General features: G+C 41.2%; 1 pseudogene; it reads left to right on the top strand.

Annotated features, from left to right (window-relative positions):
• The first annotated feature begins 2,004 nt into the window (after nucleotides 1–2,004).
• LOC114005437 (tigger transposable element-derived protein 1-like) overlaps nucleotides 2,005–6,149 on the top strand; it is a 12,618-nt pseudogene continuing 8,473 nt past the window's right edge.

Raw genomic sequence — 6,149 nt, 5'->3', positions numbered from 1 at the left:
AAGTTTTAAAACCACTGCCCCCCGGGACCAGCAGATGGCATAATGGTTATGTAGCTAGACTCTCACATGGTATACTATGATTTGAATCCCAGACCTCGTGGCTTAAACTATGCCGAGTGTGTGTGTGTGTGTGTGTGTGTGTATGTGTGTGTGTGTGCATGTGTGTGTGTACCCAAAATCCCAAGAGAAGAATGGAGGAGAAGGAATTGTGATGTGGTCATCCCCCCCCGGGGGGGGTGATTTCTTACTTTCTGTCTCTCTGGTGAGCCCATGTGCCCTATAGCAAAAATCTCTCAAAAAAACCAAAAACCAAAAAACCACTGTCCCCTGCCCAGTCCTCCACAACCTGCCTTCCCCCCTCCCTTTTCAGTAAAGGGAGAATGGTTGGGTTTAGGTTTCTTGTTCTTTGGTTTATTTAATTTTTTTGAGAGGGTTTTGCCTAGGGTACATGTGCTCTTTAGACAGTGAGAGAGAGAGAGAGAGAGAGAGAGAGAGAGAGAGAGAGAGAAATGAGAAACCATCCCCCAAGGGGGATGGCCATGCCACAATCCCTTCTCCTCCAGGGATCTTGGGCATGCATGCATTTGTACCCAGTGTGATTTTCAAACCACCAGGTCTGGGACTTGAACTGCAGATGGCTGTGTGGAAGTAAAGCGATGCCATCTGCTGGCCTGGGCTTGCTTAATTTTGAATTTTACTTTTTCAGGCACTTCTCCATTCTCCCAAGAAAATGTAGGTGTCAGGTACTGAGAATTTAGATCTGAGTAAGTTTTCCTAATCCCATGAAATGCCCAGCATAAAAAAATGTGGCTGAGTCAGCCTTGCAAACTTGTGAAGGGTCCTAAGTTTGCCCATGTGATGTCCTTCTCTTTTGGAATTCCCTCCCACACACTCTGCCCCATCCATATGAAAACCTGTTCTCTAGTATGGGTCTAACCTCAATCATCTGACATTTTTTAAAAGCTATTTGGAAGATGAGGTATATTTGTCCATCAGCTGCATGCCCCTGAGGGAAGTGACTGTATCTATATTTCTTTGTATGCATGCGTTTCTCCCCTAGAGCTCTTTCTACTTCAGGTTCCTGCAACAGGGCACTTGCATTTGGCTTTGGTACCACAAACTTGGCTTTAAATCTAAAATTTATTTACCATGTAATCTAGAGCAAGTCATGGCACTTCTTGGCACCCTCCATGTCTTTGTCTATAAAACGGGCTTGATAATTTTTAACCTCATATAGTTGTGTGGATTATATAAGGCATTGCATGAAATATGCTGAAACCTAGGATATAGAGAACAATGAGTGGTATTTGTTAATGTGTGTTATTAAGCTTTGTTTACTGGTATGAAATAATAGATTTGATCTGGGGCAAGTGATAAATTAAATGTCAGACTTGAGTGAACTGTTGGGAAGCTTTGGGGCAGAATTTGCTTTCCCTGAAGTACAGTTTTTAGATTGACAGTCCCTTCCCAAACAGTCTGGAACTCACATCCTCCTGTGCCTCCAGAAACATTCATTGCCAAGTCTTCTTGTCCTTTCCTATGGTCTCACCAACGCTGTTGCTGGAGCTGACTTGAGGCAGTCCTAAATCTTCTCTTCAGGGAGTTTAATACCTTGCAAAAGCCTCAAGCCTATTTTAATTGAATTACTTCATTCAGTGTCAGGCTTACAGTGCACCCTACAGGGTCCCAGCTCTGAGTGAATGTATTAAAAAATCAAATAGTATAGATTATGGCATAATCCTTGAGGGAGCTATAAATAGAATCCCCTCTGTTGCCTTTTCATTTCTCTGTTAGTTAATAAACACACTTTTATAGCATTTGCTTTTCCTTTCTCTCCCCTAATGCTCTTTAGTCGCCTTAGTAAGAAAGAGAATAAAACTCAGTGTATAACAATATGTTGAGGAAATAATTTGCTGTCTTATTTTTCAGAGTTCAAAGAGATTTTAGATATTTTCTGATCTAACTATATATTACACATAGTTTACTTGGTGTGGGCAGGGGTCTATGGGAGATGACTCATCCAAGGTCACAGAATTTGACCTTCAAAGAGCTCAGATTGAAAAAGATTCTGTCAATATCTGGACAAGTATTAGAAGCTGCACTGACATGTAGCATTGTGGCATGTAAAAGGTCAAGCTAGTAGACCAGGGGATTAAGAGTGGTGCTTTATGTTCAGACTACTAAGGATTTAATCTTGGTCCACCCCATGTCATCTGCCTTTGGACTGGTTATTTAACATTACTGGGACTTCAATTTCCTTATTCCCAAATAGGAATAATAATAGTACCTACTTTAGCATGTTATGAGTTTTAAATTTGAATTCATTAAAGAGCTTAGAACTGCATCTGACATGTAAGTGCTCAATAAATCTTAGCTGTTATCATTGTTATTAAATAATTTTTAAAAAAAGGTTTATATTGGTGAATGAGCAGTTGGCATAATGGTTATGTCACTGGCTCCCATATAGTTGACCACAGTTTGAGACCTGGACCCATTGACTCAAAACTCAGCATGGGGTGTGTGTGCATGTGTGCCCAAGATCCCAAGAGAAGAATGGAGGAGAAGGAATTGTGGTATGGTAATACCCTCTGGGGGTTATTTCTCACTTTGTCTCTCTGGTGAATGTATATGCTATAGCAAAATTATCTCTTAAGGAAAAAAAAAGCCTTATATTAGAATGGTGATAGGGATGCTGGGCGCATACACGTGTGTACCCAAAATTCTGAGAAGAGACTGGAGGAGAAAAGATTGTGGTGTGGCTATCCCCTCTGGGGGGTGATTTCTTGCTTTCTGTCTCTCTGTCTCTCTGGTGAGTACATGTGCCCTATAGCAAAGAAACCTCTCTTAAAAAAAAAAAAAGAATAGTGATGGGGAAATCTTCTGCCTTAGTATTAATACTTTATAGCAAGGGGTGTGTGCTTTTTGGTATTGAGTGAATTTCTAGCCCTGTAAAGAGAAAGTCCCAGAGGTTCTTTACTGAAGACCATACCTGATTGCTAAGAAAGTAGAAGGGCAGATGTCACTGGGTTAGCCCTATCAGAGGGATCTGGAAAAGATGCTATCTGGTTCTTTGAGAAGATCAAATACAAAGTGAACTTAAGTGTTCAAAGATGTGAGAGCTCAGTGAAAGGGTGGTGCTATTAATACCAATAAGACTAACACTACTGAGTACACTAAGCTCCATTATTTCATTTTATTCTCAGAATTATACATGAATATATATTCTGTAGACATAATGTAGTAAGCCCTCAAAAGCCTGTTGAATAAACAAATGAATAGTTGGATAGGTGTTCTACCATTCGAATGAGGAAACAGACTCAGCCTTTGCTGTGTAACAAACCACCCAAACCTTAGAAGCTTAAATTCAACAATGACTCATTGTACCTGGTTCTATAGGTTGGCAGGGTGGCTCCTGTCCTCATTTTGCCCACATCATTCATATATTCTGGAGGAGCTTGGGTTGGAAGTTTGAGAAGACCTCACTCATGTATTTGGCAGGTAATGTTGGCTGTGGTCTATACAGCCTTGCTTCTCTCCCAGGTGGCTTCTCATCACCTGTAGGCTAGATTGTGTGGTCTGAGGGAAGCATCCCAAAACAGTGAAGGCAGAGATACAAGGCTCTAAAACTTATTTGATGCTGTTTCTGCCACACTCTACTAGTCAAAGTAAGTCATAAGACTAGGTGAATTCATAGCTTGGGGAAATTCCCCTCCTTTATTGAAGAAGTTACAATAAGTTTGTAGCCATATTTAAACTACTACGAAATCAACAACTATAATCTTTCATTCACACTTGGCCAAGAGGCAAGACCATGATTTAAACTTGTGTCTTAAAACTCCAGGGTCTATAACATTTCTACCTTTGCTGCAAAAGTAAACTCAGGGGATGGCCCCGTGCCTAGTAATTAATTTTAAGACTGACCGTGGTTTGAATTCTGACCCTAGGGGCTTGATAAACATGCCAGGCATGTATGTATGTGCCCCACATCCTGACAAGATGAAAAGATGAAGAGGTATTGAGGTGTGACCATGCCTCATTGGGGGTGCTTTCTCTCTTTCTCTTTCTCTCTCTCTGTCTCTCTTGTTGAGTGCATATGCCTTCTGGCAATTAAAGAAAAAATAAGAAAAACAAATTCAGTTCAGGAATGAGGGAAAGGCTTTTTTTGCCCTTGGATATCCTGGGACTTTGGGCACCTGATGTATCTTACTGAATAACATGATCCTGAGCCACAGTGGTTTGTAAAAAACAGAGTTCTTTATTTGTATACAAAAAAATTCACAATATCTTTGCAAAGTACTGTTCAGTTTAGATACTTTAAAAATGAGAATGTAACAGAATGGCTCTCCTTTCCAGGAGAACCAAGGTGTCCATCTGTGGCTTAATTTAAGAGCGTTCTGTTTAGGTTTCACCATTTCAATTGTTCACAGAAATCCAGGCCTAGGAAAGTTTGATCTTTAAAAATGCAAGGTTTCAATAAAGGCCATGTGTTTTCCAGCATTTGGCTGTATCTTGGGAAGATGAAACAAGGAAATCTGAAGGCAAAAAAGGAATTAAAATTTCAGGTCAAAAGGGGCTCATTTAAAACCTGAGAAAGAGAGCCCAGCCACAGTGGCACAGTGGTAGCCCAACATTCTGTAGTGCTGGAGGCCATATGGAAGATTGAGGTTCAGTTCCTAGGTGAACTGGTCTCCTACACATGACCCATGGTCCTGGCTAGCTGGGGAAGTCTATTGCTTCTTCCCCTCATGAAATAAATACATAAACTTAAAAATAAAACCAACATCAAATTCCAAGAAGGATAGAACAGCTTATTGAACATAAAAAACCTATAGGTCATTCTGCCCAAATAGAATTCTAAACTATGGTCACTTTTTCTGAGCAATGGATTAAGAAAACAATGCAGAGGGGGCCAGCAGGTGGTATGGTGGTTAAGGCACAGGACTCCCACATGGTTGACTGCGATTAGAGTCCTGGACTTGGATGGCTTGCTTTTTTACACGCCCCCCCCCACCCCCCGGTCTCTCTGGTGAGCATGTGTGCCCTGTAGCAAATTAAAAAAAATAAAATTAAGTAATAATAAAAAAAGAAATGATGCAGAAAATCAGTTACTGAGATTGTCACTCTTTTTAATTATGACCTTTGGAAGGAAGGTAGTAAGGAATAAATATTCACAGTCTCCGAGGAGGCTTGCCTGCAAAGAAGACACATTCAGTCAACATCCTTTGTAGTGTTGACTAGGACCATGGACAGAGCTGAGAACTGCAAAGTGTGCCAAGACAGCTTTGCAGAAGGAAGGGCCTGAGGCCATTAGGGAGAAAGATTGTGGATTGAGATGCAGCTGTGAGGGCTGCAAGGAGGGGTAGTGGCTGAGGTGCAATGGACACCGGTAGTGAGAGGGTGATGTGCATGGCCAGCATGGATTTTGAGAAAGTTCAGCTTTTCTCCAGGTGTGGCATAATTCCTCTTTTGTACATTGTCAAGACACTTTCTCTGAACACTTTGTGATGCTTTGTCCTTTTGGAGTTGGATTTGTGTTTATTTTTAATATGGCTGCATGTGGAGAACAGTTTCAATTGAGTTATGCTAGTTTTTTCCTAATCTCAAGTTTATTTTTTGGAGAGGTTTTTGCTATAGGGCGCATGCACTCGCCAGACAGACAGAGAGAGACATAGAGACAGAAAGCAAGAAATCACCCCCCGGGGGGATGGTCACGCCACAGTCCCTTCTCCTCCATTCTCCTCTCGGGATCCTGGGCACGCACGCACATGCACCCGGCGTGAGTTCTAAGCCACCGGGTCTGGGACACGGACCGCGGTCGACTACGTGGAAGTCCAGCGACATAGCCATTATGCTAACTGCTGGTTCCCCTAATCTCAAGTTTTTAGACTTTGATCTTTCCACATGAATTTTTCTCAATAGGTAAGGAGTTTATTAATCCCACGTATTTTTTCTCTCTCTCTTTTTTTTTTTAGTTAAGTTAATTCGTAGTTTGTATGTTTTGTAGTGATAAAGTCTTTTTAAAAAGAATTATTTATTTTTATTTACTCATTCATTTGTTTTAATTTGATCAGACACAAACACATGCGCGCGTACACACACACACACGCACACACACACACACACACACTGGGGGGAATGTTGGGGGAGAA

Source organism: Tupaia chinensis, unplaced genomic scaffold, assembly GCF_000334495.1.
Source record: "Tupaia chinensis unplaced genomic scaffold, TupChi_1.0 Scaffold143796_1, whole genome shotgun sequence".
Lineage (NCBI taxonomy): Eukaryota > Metazoa > Chordata > Mammalia > Scandentia > Tupaiidae > Tupaia > Tupaia belangeri.
Note: the sequence above shows the minus strand (reverse complement) of the source record. Positions and strands in the feature narration are given on the sequence as shown.